We start from the raw sequence: 17,435 nt of genomic DNA on the forward strand, positions 1-17,435 counted from the left end.
TAATAATCTACAAAAGATAGTAAGAAAGTTGGCTGAAAAAGTTTTTGCAAAATCCCTAAATAAGCCACTCAAGCCAAGGGCCCCAGGATTTCTCCTAACTCAATTTTAGCCCCCTTACAAAGATTGCCCGCATTCATGAAGATTTTGAATTCAAAATTGTGGGCTCCCACTGACAAATTTGTGTTAAACTAACCCCTCTACCACATATCTAAATATGGCATGGGGATTTGGGTTTTAGACACGACAAAACTAGGGATTTGCCTCGGGCTCGGAATGTGAGACAGATCCTACTAGAGGGCACCATATCTCTGGATCCAGTCGACCAAATCCTTTGACCACCACATAAGATTGGTAGCTAGAGAGAAGGGAAAGAGGTTTTGTGCACTGAACAAGGCAAGAGCAGGACCGGACGAGTGACTACACGCACCAGAAATCAGGTAGAAACAACACGCACACGTGTTCGACCCTAGTCGGCACGCCGGCGTTTGCCCAACCCGCGCGTGCTTGCCCCCGCGCACGGTCAGTCTGTCACGCGCCCTCCTCGCGCCAGCGCCTATAAAGGCCATCACCCCCTCGGACACCCTTGCGTCAGCCTCGCACACTCACCGCACTCAATCACCGGAGCCCTGACCGTGAACTGAGAGCTTCACCGCCCGTCGAGCCGCCCCAGTTCCGGCCACCGCGGCCAGCTCACCCAGCCACCCCTCGTCCACGCCAGCTGCTCGGCTAGCCTCACCGAAGTCCTGTGAAGCTTCCTAAGCCCTCAGACCGAGCGCTACCTCACCGGAGACACTAGATCACCCTCGCCTGAATCCCTCCACCCGCCGGAGAGCGTGGACCGGGTAAGCCGCTGCACCATTATCAAATTCCTCGTGCGCACATTTTCTGCGTCACCTGGTAAAGCTCCCTGAGCCGACCAATTGAACTCTACCGCCGTGTATAGGTGGGACCCCTTGCTGTCGACGAGCTCTTTCGCCCTCGCACGCGGCCAGAACGACTCTGACCACCTCCGACCGCCATCAGCCCATCGACGTGTTCGCCGGAACCTCCCCGATCTCTGAGGACACTTCGCCGGAGCTAAGCTGCCGCCGGTAAGCCCCGCCGCCCTTTTTTCCGCCGCGACTACCATTCCGATGAGGTTAGGAGTGCGGGTTGGATAGTTCACAAGCTTAGGGGGTTTTCCACAATGTCAGAGACTCAGATGAATAATAGTCAGAGGATCAGTCTGTAAGAGCGCAAGGGAAAATACGCCAGGGACCCGAGCCCAAAGTGGATTTTCTTTTCCATTTTGAAATTCAAATCCTTTTTAATAAACGACAGACTTAGAAAAAGCATAACTTGAGTATTGTTCATCCAAATATGGTCAAACCAATTTTACTACACTCTGCATAATATAATCTATCAAGCAAAAATAGTAGATTCCATATTTCCTATAATACTTTCTAGAGTTTTGAATTAAATGAGAAAATTACTTAAACCTTAAAAATAGGAAAAGTGGTAGGAAAACTTTTAGACTGAGGTTGAGAAAATTTATGGAGATACTTGACCTGTAGTTACAATGTTAAAAAATGTTAAGCACCCTAGTACCTGTCACACCCGACTTTAAGGAACAAAGCCAGGTGCATCTCATACATGCGCCAAAGAAGACAACATATATAATATCAGAGTGTATAGAGATAAATGTCATAAAACATCAGAGTATTTATTACATAGCGGAAGACTTAATACAAAATAAAAGAATAAACATAAAACGAACTAAGGCTCGTCGGTGCCAATGTCAACTAAGAAACGTCACCTAGATCAGATCGTACTCCTCGCCTTGTGGCTCCTCCTGAACCACATGTTCTTCTCCTGTGGGGGGGGGTGTGAGACAGCAAGAGTGAGCTCACATACGTTCATAGCTCAACAAGTCGTGGGGAATAATGTGGCATGAACTCACCAAAGGTGGGAGTTCATGAAGTGTAAGGCTGATCAATGAAATGAAGGCTGAGGCTGAGCATTGCTTTTATAAGTTGGTCAAAATTTTATTAGCAGTTACTAAGTGTAAGTAAATACCAAACCTTAATAATAATAAATAAAAGTAATAATAAAATAATCCCAGATGCGATGCAAATGTCAAATTAAATTTAAGTTCCATAAATTAATCATGTGAGGGTCCGAGCTGCTCATGACCGTGAGCACGGCTAGTATACCAGTTTTACACTCTGCAGAGGTTGCGCATCTTTACCCACAAGTCATGTTACCCATCTGCCAAGAGATGGCCAATCCCATACACCTCTACCGAGGAGGCGAGGCAGGGTAACACTACGAGGCCTTTACAAAGTTCCACTAGCTTCAGAAAACCCGCTACAGTTTATAGGAAGCTCCAATGCAGGGTTCTTGCCTGACCACCATCGCAGCAAAATCAACCAAGGACCTCCCTACACTGACCACTCCCCTACTGCCCTTGCCCCTTTCGGGTAAGGAAGACCTCCACTAGCTTTCCTAGTTAATCAGCCAAGGGCGTCCCATTATACCCTTGTGGTAGCACTATTTTCCCGGGTGGTCGCTCCATGTTCCCATTAATTTAATGATCTTAACATGAACGGTAATAATAACAAGATAATAACAGAATAATCATGAATAGTGTATCTCCATACCCAATCCACAAAAAGCAATAGCAGGTACAACCCAAAAATATTTCAGGGGTGAACAAGGTATAAAGATAACCAAAACTGGGGTAACCTATTGGATCCCATCAAAATTAACCTATGCAGATCATTAAAATTAATAAGAACATGGCTGGGAAAAGTAAGTGATCAAGGGCACAACTTGCCTTCAATGAGCTTCTGCTCAGCTACTTCTACTTGCTGAACCTCAGAATCCACAGTGGCTTCTCGCATCAACACAATACATACATAGTATAGCATAAATTAACATCACATCAAACATGCAATTAAAATATACAGTAAAAATCTATACATTAAAATGAGAGATAGGAACTGGAATCATTAAATTTGGAGTTATAGATTTCAAGTTACGAATTTCCTAAGGTTTAATGTGATTAAAATAGGATTAGATGAGAAATTAATTTTCTTACGGTTTTCATGTATAAACAGAGACTAGATGATGGAGAATAAAATTACAAAATTTTAGGAACTGAAATGGAGTAGTTTGGATTTCATATGGATTTTCTATGAATTAACTAAGTTCTAGGAATTATTTTTGTATTAAAAATACATTTACTAATTCATTTATACATTTTAAACGGGCTCTGGATCGGGCGTCAATTCCTGGAAAACTCAGGGGGCTAGTACAGAAAATTCCTAAGACTCTGTGAACAGTCCCAGTGGACTGCGGGTTGAATCCATTAAAATACGAGGGCTCTTTAGCAAATTGTTTCGGGCGAAGGGGTATCATCGCACGGGAACCACACGATTAGCAACCCACGGATCAGATTACATCTACCTCTAACCGAACCGGTACTAAACTAAGGCCGCCAGATCTCCATCCAACGGTCACAGTTTTAAAGGGGGCAAATCACCCAGTATCCATCCGATCGGGAATCTACGGCTAACGCGGATTCCGATCGAAGCGTTATTCGCCATCTAATCTCAATCGTACGTCACAGGATCTACGGTCTGCGCAACTTGCCCAACTTCTCCGGCCAGACACCGACGGCGCCCGAGCCACAGACGGCGGCGCCATTGCTGAACCTCACAAGAACCCACTCCGGAGCGCAAACCAAGATCCCTACTAAATGTAAAACCGAATTGAAGGCAAAACGAAACGGAGGAGGGGATCCATACCATGGATTGTGAAGCAATGCTCCCCAGCTTCGTCACACGGCGGATCTGTGGCGGAGGATAGGCGACGGCGCGCAATTCCTCGAGTTCGAACGGGTCGTCGAGCCCAACGCGTCCACGGGCACACTCCACGTGACCGTAACAAGGTCTCGGTCCCAAGCTATGAAGGTGTTGCGCCAACACGACGTAGATCACCGGCGGCGGCGACAACACGCCATTCTTCCAATCGCCCCCAAGGTCCCAGCGCGGCGCCCAGACCACCACGCATGGCTCGGCGTGTGGTGCAGAGCATGGTTGCGGCGGCCCGGTAGACTTCCTCAGCCAACCCCGATTCTCTCTCTCCCATGCGCGATCCACGGTGGCGCCCCCCTTCTTGCTCTCTTTCTCTCTATCGGCTCCATCACCTACCTCTCTCTCCTATCTCACGCATTCCCTGGCGGCGATCGTGGTTGAGGCCCAGAACGGATAAGGTCACGGTCTGGGAGCGCGCCTGCCCCTTATGAACCCGGAGCCCAGGCGGTCAGCTGATCCGCGCTTGCCGCGGACGGTTCCTACGGTCCTACCATCCGATTGACGCGGAAGCAGGGAGGAAGAAGATACCCCCCATGATCCGGACCCACGCGTTAGTGCCGATGGAGAGGCTGAGCAGCGGGCCCGCATGGTCAGCCAACTGAGGAGCTGGAGCGCACGCCTGCGGACTGGAGTCGGCTGGTATTGGGCCGCACGAAGCGAGGAGCCGGTAGGCCAAGGGAAAGGTTTGGGCCCAATCAGGTTCATTCTTCTTTTTTTTCATTTTAGATTTTGAATTTTCTAATTTAAATTTGGTTGTGACTTGCACGTATATCAACGTACAAAATTCAAATCTTATGATAAGAAGAATATATTTATATATTTCTCTTCTCTTTCTCCAAAGTTTTGTTCCCCATTTAGGTTTTAAATTCTAGTTTGTATATCAATGTATTGTTTTTGATATTATTATTTTTATTATTTATAGATGCACAATAAAATAAACTCCAGCATGATGCATGAGTTATTTATGTGTCTTTTATTTAGTTGTCCACTTTTAAATATGTTGTTCACATGTCATAATAACCAGGGCAAAAACATATATGTAATTCCACTATATTTTCATTCTACACTTTTGGGTATTACAAATCCTACCCCCCTTAAAAATAATCTCGTCCTCGAGATTTAAGAAGATCTAGGGAAAAGATGGGGAAAATCTATACAAAGCTCTTCTTCTCTTTCCCAAGTTGCTTCATCTTCTCCGTGGTGACTCCATTGCACTTTGCACATCTTTATCACCTTATTTCTTGTAACTCGAGTCAATGTATCCAAAATCTTGATGGGTACTCAGCATAAGTCAGGTCCTCTTGAATGCTAAGGTCTTCCATTGGTAACTGTTCTTCAGGCACCCTGAGACATTTCTTCAGCTGAGATACATGAAAGACATCATGAACATCCGCGAGATGATCCGGTAACTCCAATTGATATGCGACCTCTCTCACTCGCTTTAAGATTAGGAAGGGTCCAATAAAGCGAGGGGACAACTTTCCTTTGACTTTAAATCTTCTCATACCCCGGAGTGGTGACACCTTCAAATAGACATAATCTCCCTCCTTAAACTCAAACAGTCTTCTCCGGGTGTCAGCATAGCTTTTCTGCCTGGATTGTACAGTTCTCAAATTCTCCCTTATTTGCTGAACTTGTTCTTCTGCTTCTTGTATAATCTCAGGCCCAAACAACTGTCTTTCACCAGTTTGATCCCAATACAGTGGAGTTCTGCACTTTCTGCCATACAAAGCCTCAAACGGTGACATCTTCAAACTGGCCTGATAGCTATTATTGTAAGAGAACTCTGCATAAGGCAAACTCTTATCCCAACTTCCACCATGTTTAAGAGCACAAGCTCTTAACATATCTTCCAGTACTTGGTTGGTCCTCTCAGTCTGCCCATCAGTCTATGGATGATAAGCCGAACTAAAATTCAATCTCGTATCCAATGACTCGTGCAACTTCTTCCAATACCGAGAGGTAAACTGTAATCCCCGGTCTGATACAATCTTCTTTGGCACAACATGTAGGCATACAATCCGTGCCATGTACAACTCTGCTAACTTGGCTCCTGAATACGTGGTCTTCACTGGAATAAAGTGGGCTACTTTAGTTAGCCTGTCCACAATCACCCATATAGAATCATATCCAGCAGATGTGCGGGGTAATCCAACAATAAAGTCCATGCCAATCTCTTCCCATTTCCACTCAGGTATCTTCAGTGGATGCAGTAGTCCGGCTGGCCTTTGGTGTTCAGCCTTAACTCTTTGGCACACATCGCACATAGCCACATGTGCAGCCACATCTCTCTTCAATCCATACCACCAATACTTTTGCTTCAAATCCTGATACATCTTAGTACTCCCAGGGTGAATAGAATAAACTGAGTCATGTGCCTCCTTCAATATGGTTTCCCGAAGACTATCAATATCGGGAACACAAATCCGATTCTTGAACCATATCGTGCCTTGCTCATCTTCTGTGAATTCTGGGCCTCTACCCTCTGTTATCAGATCCTTGATCTCTTGGATTTTGGCATCTCCAATCTGACCTTTACGAATTTCTTGCTCCAAGGTAGGTTCCAATTCAATGGTAATTCCTTCCGTATGTGTAACAATCCCCAGGTTGAGCCTCTCGAAATCTTTTGCTAATTCATCGGGTAGCTGGACAACAATAGCAGAATGAACGTGCTCCTTCCGACTCAAGGCATCTGCGACCAAATTTGCCTTGCCTAGATGATAGTGAATCTCCAAATCATAATCCTTAATAAGCTCCAACCAACGACGTTGCCTAAGGTTGAGATCCTTCTGAGTGAATATATACTTCAAACTCTTATAATCCGTGTATACTTGACACTTGGTTCCCATAATGTAGTGTCTCCAAATCTTAAGAGCATGCACAACTACTGCCAGTTCCAAGTCGTGCGTGGGCTAGTTCAACTCATGTTTTCGCAACTGGCGAGATGCGTAGGCAATCACATGTCCTTCTTGCATAAGCACACATCCAAAGCCTTAGCCACATGCATGACAATAAATGTCAAATCCCTTCTGTAGATCTGGCATAACCAACACTAGGGCGACATCAATCTCTTCTTTAATTGATCAAAGCTTTCTTGGCACTTCTCGTCCACTTAAACTCTCTTCCCTTCTCCATAAGTGAGGTCATGGGCTTAGCAAACTTAGAAAATCCTTCAATAAATCTCCGATAGTATCCTACAAGCCCCAAGAAACTCCGAATCTCCGTAACTATAGTGGGTATGCTCCACGCCACTATCTCCTTGACTTTAGTAGGATCCACTGATATCCCTCCATTAGAAATGATATGTCCAAGGAATGACACCTCGTTAATCCAGAACTCGCATTTACTGTACTTGGCGTAGAGTTGATTATCTCATAGCTTCTGTAGCACCCATCTCAGATGTTCCTCATGATCACTATCGCTCTTGGAATAAATAAAAAATATCGTCGATGAAAACCATGACGAATCTGTCCAGATCATGAACACCTTATTCTTCAGATCCATAAAATAGCTGGTGCATTAGTTAGTCCAAATGACATAACGAAGAACTCACATAAACCATATCGGGTCGAGAAAGCCGTCTTAGGAATACCCGATGTTCTAATCCTCATTTGATGGTATCCCGATCGAAGATCAATCTTCGAGAATACCCTAGCACCTCTCATCTGATCAAATAAATCCTCAATACGGGGTAATGGGTACTTGTTCTTCATAGTGACATCACTAAGGGTCCTATATTCCACGCACATCCTTTGTGATCCTTCTTTCTTCTGTACAAACAGAACTGGCGCTCTCCCAAGGTGAAGACTCGGACAAATGTATCCAGCCTCTTGCAACTCCGTTAAGTGCTTCTTGAGTTCTTTTAACTCTTCTACAGACATCCTATATGTCCATTTAGAAATAGGAGCAGTTCTAGGTAAGAGATCTATGACAAACTCAACTTTCGTATCTGGTGGCATCCCTGGTAACTCCTCTGGAAAGACATCCGAAAAATCCTTAACCACACGGATGTTGTCACCAACAAACTTCCCATCGACTAAGAATGCCGCTAGTTTGGTGGCGGTAGTTACTGCAATTCCAACTTCAAATCTTTCTCCTTTGGAACTGGTGAGTTCTATGGTTCCTTTAGCATAGTGTATAAACTGACTTTACCTTTCTTAACCATGACATACCAAGGATCACATCTACAGTGTTCTCTTCTAACACTATAGGGGTAGCTCATCTGGGTTAGAAACACAGGGGACGAAAGAAAGGATTGTAGACAAGTCATGTAATTACGAAGCATGTTACTTTGGGTAATTTACTAGCTAAGTGTGTCACCTACTAAAGCTAATTCATTACCTTATGGTGGTACATGCTAAGATGTCCGTCTATACTATTTCAATCAATCAAAGAAGCAAATCAGGCATTGATCATCACCACAATCAACCAACATTTTTAATAGATAAAATAATTTTAATTTTTGTCTTAGGTCTCCTATCTCTTAAAAATGTCATAAATGTAGGATTCCAAGGTGTGAAATCCATCTTGTCTCAGAGTAGAAAAGATAAGAATGATCAGAGTAGAACAGTAGAAGGTGAGACAGAATCAAGATAAGTATAGAAAGAATCAGAGTAAGGTAAGTAGGTAAGGGTTTTGTCCATTTCTATCTAGGTTTCGTCCTACAGTCAACATTTCCTCTGATACCACTTCTGTCACACCCGGCTTTAAGGAACAAAGCCAGGTGCATCTCATACATGCGCCAAAGAAGACAACATATATAATATCAGAGTGTATAGAGATAAATGTCATAAAACATCAGAGTATTTATTACATAGCGGAAGACTTAATACAAAATAAAAGAATAAACATAAAACGAACTAAGGATCATCGGTGCCAATGTCAACTGAGAAACGTCACCTAGATCAGATCATACTCCTCGCCTTGTGGCTCCTCCCGAACCACATGTTCTTCTCCTATGGGGGGGGGGGTGTGAGACAGCAAGAGTGAGCTCACATACGTTCATAGCTCAACAAGTCGTGGGGAATAATGTGGCATGAACTCACCAAAGGTTGGAGTTCATGAAGTGTAAGGCTGATCAATGAAATAAAGGCTGAGGCTGAGCATTGCTTTTATAAGTTGGTCAAAATTTTATTAGCAGTTACTAAGTGTAAGTAAATACCAAACCTTAATAATAATAAAGAAAAGTAATAATAAAATATCCCAGATGCGATGCAAATGTCAAATTAAATTTAAGTTCCATAAATTAATCATGTGAGGGTCCGAGCTGCTCATGACCGTGAGCACGGCTAGTATACCAGTTTTACACTCTGCAGAGGTTACGCATCTTTACCCACAAGTCATGTTACCCATCTGCCAAGAGATGACCAATCCCATACACCTCTACCGAGGAGGCGAGGCAGGGTAACACTACGAGGCCTTTACAAAGTTCCACTAGCTTCAGAAAACCCGCTACAGTTTATAGGAAGCTCCAATGCAGGGTTCTTGCCTGACCGCCATCGCAGCAAAATCAACCAAGGACCTCCTTACACTGACCACTCCCCTACTGCCCTTGCCCCTTTCAGGTAAGGAAGACCTCCACTAGCTTTCCTAGTTAATCAGCCAAGGGCGTCCCATTATACCCTTGTGGTAGCACTGTTTTCCCGGGTGGTCGCTCCATGTTCCCATTAATTTATTGATCTTAACATGAACGATAATAATAACAAGATAATAACAGAATAATCATGAATAGTGTATCTCCATACCCAATCCACATAAAGCAATAGCAGGTACTACCCAAAAATATTTCAGGGGTGAACAAGGTATAAAGATAATCAAAACTGGGGGTAACCTATTGGATCCCATCAAAATTAACCTATGCAGATCATTAAAATTAATAAGAACATGGCTGGGAAAAGTAAGTGATCAAGGGCACAACTTGCCTTCAATGAGCTTCTGCTCAGCTACTTCTACTTGCTGAACCTCAGAATCCACAGTGGCTTGCTCGTCTACTCGCATCAACACAATACATACATAGTATAGCATAAATTAACATCACATCAAACATGCAATTAAAATATACAGTAAAAATGTATACATTAAAATGAGAGATAGGAACTGGAATCATTAAATTTGGAGTTATAGATTTCAAGTTACGAATTTCCTAAGGTTTAATGTGATTAAAATACGATTAGATGAGAAATTAATTTTCTTACGGTTTTCATGTATAAACAGAGACTAGATGATGGAGAATAAAATTACAAAATTTTAGGAACTGGAATGGAGTAGTTTGGATTTCATATGGATTTTCTATGAATTAACTAAGTTCTAGGAATTATTTTTGTATTAAAAATACATTTACTAATTCATTTATACATTTTAAACGGGCTCTGGATCGAGCGTCAATTCCTGGAAACCTCAGGGGGCTAGTACAGAAAATTCCTAAGACTCTGTGAACAGTCCCAGTGGACTGCAGGTTGAATCCATTAAAATACGAGGGCTCTTTAGCAAATTGTTTCGGGCGAAGGGGTATCATCGCACGGGAACCACACGATTCGCAACCCACGGATCAGATTACATCTACCTCTAACCGAACCAGTACTAAACTAAGGCCGCCAAATCTCCATCCAACGGTCACAGTTTTAAAGGGGGCAAATCACCCAGTATCCATCCGATCGGGAATCTACGGCTAACGCGGATTCCGACCGAAGCGTTATTCGCCATCTAATCTCAATCGTACGTCACAGGATCTATGGTCTGCGCAACTTTCCCAACTTCTCCGGCCAGACACCGACGGCGCCCGAGCCACAGACGGCGGCGCCATTGCTGAACCTCACAAGAACCCACTTCGGAGCGCAAACCAAGATCCCTACTTAATGTAAAACCGAATTGAAGGCAAAACGAAATGGAGGAGGGGATCCATACCATGGATTGTGAAGCAATGCTCCCCAGCTTCGTCACACGATGGATCTGTGGCGGAGGATAGGCGACGGCGCGCAATTCCTCGAGTTCGAACGGGTCGTCGAGCCCAACGCGTCCACGGGCACACTCCACGTGACCGTAACAAGGTCTCGGTCCCAAGCTATGAAGGCATTGCGCCAACACGACGTAGATCACCGGCGGCGGCGACAACACGCCATTCTTCCAATCGCCCCCAAGGTCCCAGCGCGGCGCCCAGACCACCACGCATGGCTCGGCGTGTGGTGCAGAGCACGGTTGCGGCGGCCCGGTAGACTTCCTCAGCCAACCCCCGGCTCTCTCTCTCCCATGCGCGATCCACGGTGGCGCCCCCTTCTGCTATCTTTCTCTCTATCGGCTCCATCACCTACCTCTCTCTCCTATCTCACGCATTCCCTGGCGGCGATCGTGGTTGAGGCCCAGAACGGATAAGGTCACGGTCTGGGAGCGCGCCTGCCCCTTATGAACCCGGAGCCCAGGCGGTCAGCTGATCCGCGCTTGCCGCGGACGGTTCCTACGGTCCTACCATCCGATTGACGCGGAAGCAGGGAGGAAGAAGATACCCCCCATGATCCGAACCCACGCGTAAGTGCCGATGGAGAGGCTGAGCAGCGGGCCCGCATGGTCAGCCAACTGAGGAGCTGGAGTGCACGCCTGCGGACTGGAGTCGGCTGGTATTGGGCCACGCGAAGCGAGGAGCCGGTAGGCCAAGGGAAAGGTTTGGGCCCAATCAGGTTCGTTCTTTTTTTTATTTTAGATTTTGAATTTTCGAATTTAAATTTGGTTGTGACTTGCACGTATATCAACGTACAAAATTCAAATCTTATGATAAGAAGAATATATTTATATATATTTATTTCCTTTATTTTATGCGGTATTCTCTTCTCTTTCTCCAAAGTTTTGCTCCCCATTTAGGTTTTAAATTCTAGTTTGTATATCAATGTATTGTTTTTGATATTATTATTTTTACTATTTATAGATGCACAATAAAATAAACTCCAGCATGATGCATGAGTTATTTATGTGTCTTTTATTTAGTTGTCCACTTTTAAATATGTTGTTCACATGTCATAATAACCAGGGCAAAAACATATATGTAATTCCACTATATTTTCATTCTACACTTTTGGGTATTACAGTACCCAAGATTAAGCAAATTTTATCCCCTAGGATTTGTGTTTACCCAAACTTGGGGAAAATGGAAAAGGGCACTAAAAATAGAAACCAGAGAACAATATTATTTTTCCTAGCATGATTAAGTGATAAAGTTCAAGAGAAAAATATATGGAACCCTAGTCCAATACTGTTCTGGAATTTATGATTTTATTTAGGTATTAAGTATTTAAGAAAGATAATTATTAAAAATAATAGGACATATGCAATAGTGATAAGAAAAATTTAATAGACCCTTGACCACTATTGTACTACTAAAAAAATAGTAACCATCACAGAATGTCACAGTAAGTGGGTTAAACAAATAAAACTAGGACTTTGCTAATACTTCAAAAAAATAAAAAGAGAGACCAAAAATGGAAAATAATAAGCAACCTTATTTTTCCCTTAGTACTTGTGATGTGTGTTATAAGGGAAAAATAAAAAACTAAGGTAGTTATACAATAGAATATGCCCCACCCCTGCCCCATGAGAAAGATTATATATTCTAAGAAATCATACAACCTATCCCCTATAAGTAAAAATAACCAACTTTAGGAATGATTGCTCTTGCGCAAAGAGGAAACTAGAAAAATTGGGGAATCTGTTGTTTGACATTTTTCAAATACTGTGGTATTAGAAAGCACCCACTAAGCCCTCAAACTTTAGAAAATCACCATTAATTAACCATTAGGTATCCTTGGCTGAAATCTGGCATAGGAGCATAATATTACCCATAAACACCAACAAAAATAAGTTATAGGGCAGAAGCCACTTCTACACAAGGGTTGTAGTTTAAAGTGCCCCCTCTGCCCTAGATTTTGTTATTTTTGTACAGCGAGAACCACTCCCATTTTTGGCCTCAATCTTTAAGACAGACTTGTGTAAGTCAATACGAAACCACTGTAATTTTTATAGAATTTTTGGAAATTTCTAAAATAGAAGCATAGTTCAACCTACCCTATAAAAGACCTTAAGAATTAAAAAGGGGAAGAAATCTTTGAAACCTAGTATGCACTTTGGACATGTACAAATGGATATAATTATGTTGCATTCATTAGATTGCAATCTCGCGGACGAAGAGTACGTTTTGATCCAAGAGCCAGAGGCACAGCATGAAGAAGCTCGGGAACCAGCTCCCGAACACGTCGCCGAAGAACCTCCCGCTCCACCCACATTTGAAGGCAAGCCCCGGTTTTATGCATAACCGTTATCTATGCTATTTTACTGCACTTAATGTTTGTAGGCTTGTACCGTGCACTTAGGTGTAGGAGTTTCCTGAAACCCTAGTTGCATCAACTCAGGATTCCTTTTTGAGATGGATACTAGCACGCTAGGTCGAGTAGCTACTTTGCTAATTAGGGATCTCGGTAGAAGTCGAGTGATTTTTATTGCACTCGTGCAAGGTTAGGAATTGAGTATTCATCTTGATAATGAGATCTATGATGGTCCATGGACATGGATCCAGGGTGGATGCCTTGTCTGAGACAGGAACCGAATTAAGGATTAATGTGCGGATATCTGAGTCAAGCGTTTGAACATACTAGACACGTGTCGGGAAATATGGTAACCGATAAGCCTGGTACCTGATTGAACCTGCCCACAGACTTCACTCCTCACTAGACCTGAGACGGAGTCTCCCATGGTGGGTACAAGTGCTGCTGTTGCACGGCGGCAGCCGAGGACAATTGGAGCATTGTACGCCAAGGCCGTGAGCCCTGTTCTGTTGCCAGGGAATCGATGGGGATGGTTGATATGTGTGGGGACGGAATGCCCCTACATATCATGTGTTTAGGTTTACCTTGCCAGGTTAAAACTCGATTCGAATCGTCTACTTCTCGCAGCTAATGAGACTGCTTGACCCCTTGTACTGAATCGAGTAAAAAGTGAAATGAGGTTTCTTGAGATAACATGTTGATTGCACTAAATGATTGTTACCATGTATATTTAGAGAGGAGCCAACCTAGCTTAATTAAATATGCTAGAACTGGAAAAGCTAAAACTGTTTTTAGAATCAGCTAGTGCTTTTGGCAAAACAAACTCCCCCTCAGCCAAATAGCTTCATGGTCTAGAGGTAGAGGAGTAGACTCCTCACACCAGGTAAGTCTAGCTAAGTATTACTATATTCAGCCTTGCTTGTGGCATCGTTTTTTATAGGTACACTACAGGACATGGTTGATGGTGTGACTTGGCCCTCCACCCTGCCACCGGGTTGGATAGTGGAGTGGGATGGTGCCTCGGCAGGAGAGGACCAAGAGGAGTAGTGGGCTAGGCCTTGCCCTATTCCTTAGTACCGATGTTATCTATTATCCGCTGCACTATTAAGAACTTGTTATCTTTTATCAAATTCCGATTGATGTAATAACTCAAGTACTTTAATTTGTGGTTTCATGTTTATTGTATTCTCTCTGAGTCTCACCATCGTGTGAGCTAATGGTACTCAATCCTTGGTACGTGGCTCTATCGGAAGAGATCCGAAGAACTAACGGGTTATTCCGATGTAAGTGTCTTGCTGCCTTTAAGGTGCGACTTGGGAACTTAAGCTAGAATAATATGGGTGGTTCTGCCATAGCTGGTATCAGAGCGAATACCAATACAGAGGAGTCAATTAGTCATGAGTGCCAACCTTTCAAAAACAAAATTTGTTAGAAACCATAGTTGGATCGTCAGGACTAGAATGCTAGACCAAGGATGAAAGGTCTTAAGAATAGTGGGGTAGATAGGTGGCTATATAAATAGGCCATAAAGGCCGACACTAGGATAGAAGGGATGCCCTAGGAGCACCCCTATGTTTGATGAGAGGACGTTCATTCAAGCATGCATGCATTATAGAACATAAATAATTAAAAGTTGATGAAAATACAGTAAATCATGACCCCTAATAACATTAGTTTAAAATGAGTAGCAGGAAAATGAGCTGGAATAGATTAATCTAAGTTGATCCACCTCCTTTAACTTAAGCACCCTTATCTCCTTACCGCTACTTTAGCACTCACACTTACCCCTCTTTCATAGATGACTTCACCCACCCCCGCGGATGGAGGAGACACCCGCTTCAGCTTTGACTACCTTTTCCGAGAGTGCTTTCCCTCTATCTTGTGGGAGGTGCTCTGCTCCGCTGGACACCCCACACCCCCTCTGTACACGGTGCAGTTGTACGAGGAGCATCGGGTGCCACGTTGCAGGGTTTGGCTGACCCTGGAGTCTCACCATCTGCAGCCTGGGTGGCGTTCACTTGATTCCGAAACTGTCGGGTTCAGGGCGGACGACACCACCGAGGCCGCAGCACCAAAAGCTTTGACGACCTTCTACGAATATCACCCACTGGAGATGATGATGCACCCACTTGGACTCTTCCCCACCGAGAATCAGGATGACCCGGTGTAATGTAACAGAGTGAGCCACATGAAGGATGTGTGGGCCATGCATCCTGACCAAGTTCGGAGAATCATCGTCCAGTGCATGAGTGCACTGTACCACCTGTAGGCCTTGCAAAGCGACGCGATGACACACCTCGTCGGGCTCGCTCAAGCTGCAAAGATCACCTTCGACGATAGAGATGACTTTGTGGTCGACCTGTCTTCGCAATAGGTGGAGAAGGATCTACAAGTGGAGCAAATGAGCAACCACATCCAAGCACAGGAGTAGCAGGTGGAAATCCTGGACAACACCATGGAGATCCTAGAAAACCAGCTCCATGATGTGCAGGAGGAGCTTGCGAAGGCCAACGTTCACCTAGAAATGCACCACCAAGACATGAACGCTAATGAGGCAGGGAGTGAGGGAGAGGAGGATCCCGAGGAAATAGAGCCAGTTTTTGGTCCGAACACGGCCCCCTACACCTGCGTCCAGTGTTGCCTCTACCAATCAGGGTTAGACGGGTTAGATTTAAACATGTTAGGAGAACGAGAAAACCACATAAGCTCAGCTTTTGGTACCAACTTTTGAACTAGGCTTTAGGGTGGATCTCCTAATATGATGTAACCCGGAAAAACTTGTATGATCGATGCAATGAATGAATGGTTATCCTCGTTTGGTTCGATATAATTTTATGTCATTTTTCTTCTCATGATATAAAGTCTCTGTTTGGAACCTGAATCGAGGTAACAACGACATAATTTCTGTTTTCAGATGTCAGCTAGACCTCGTCGCGGAAAAAACGAGTAGGTTCCCCCACCACCTCCTCGAGCTCCCACAATGCAGGAACCTATGGCTCAGCAAAATGAGATCCTACACAGCTGGTGCAGTTCTAGCCCTACCCTCAGCAGTTTGGTGGAGGACAGCAGCAACGCCCACCGGCTGCAGCTACATATCAGGAGTTCTTGAGCACCCAACCGCCGCGTTCACCAAGGCGGAGGACCCGTTGTACGTCGATGTGTGGCTCAGGGTTGTGGAGTCTAAGTTCCCACTTTTCACGGGAGCTTGCCTTGATGCCATGAAGACTCGCTTCGCCGCACAGCAGCTCCGTGGACCTGCAAGGACATGGTGGGACCATTTCCTCACCACGCTACCCGCTGACCACGTGGTGACGTGGGAGGAATTCAAGACTGTTTTCATAGGACACCACATTCCTGCAGGAATATTGGATCGCAAGCTTAATGAGTTCTTGGCACTGACTTAAGGGACCCACACCGTGCTGCAATATGACCAGGCTTTCAATGACCTGTGCCAATATGCGGGTTATCATGCAGACTTTGATGAAAAGAAGAGGGACCGATTCCAAAGAGGGCTCAGCACCAGGCTCCATGAGCGCCTCAACACTGGTCGTGCCGATAGCTACAATGAATTGGTACCTTGCCATTTCATAAGAGGACTTCATCTTAGTTCACCGGGCAGAGAAGAAGAGGAAGGCACCAATGTTAGGGTCCTTAGCTCTGCCTTAGAGGTTCCATATTGTCTCCAACAATCAAAGCAGGGGATCCCAACAGCAAGCAGGGAGATGGGTCATCAGCCGCCGCAGCAGCAAGCACCCAACCGTTTCTCCGCTCCTGCTCCAAGGAATAATCAGCCCCAGCGACAACAGCAGCCGCAACAGCAATTCCGCCAAGGGAACGGGAACAAATGCTTCACGTGTGGCAACACAGGCCACTATGGCAAGGATTGCCCACGGAATCAACCGTGACATATGCCAGCACCTAACCAAGAAAAAGGGAGGAAGCAAAAGGTGCAAGTCAAGCAAGGGAGGCTCAACTTCACTACTCTGGAGGAGCTACCCGAGGGAGCGCCCATCATGGCTGGTACCTTTTCCATTTTTAATCAACCTGCATTGATTCTCTCTGACTCTGGTGCATCACATAGCTTCATTAGATAGAAATTTAGTGTCAAATGTCAAATGCCTTTCTACCATACCAAGGGGCTTTCATGATCACAACGTCGGGAGGCAAAATTGCGACCAATCAATTAAATCGAAATGTGCATATTCAATTGGGGAGCAAAATCGTCAAAACCACCCTCCTCATTTTGGGGATGGATAATGTGGATAACATTTTG

Source organism: Zea mays, chromosome 9 (genome assembly GCF_902167145.1).
Source record: "Zea mays cultivar B73 chromosome 9, Zm-B73-REFERENCE-NAM-5.0, whole genome shotgun sequence".
Taxonomy (NCBI): Eukaryota; Viridiplantae; Streptophyta; class Magnoliopsida; order Poales; family Poaceae; genus Zea; species Zea mays.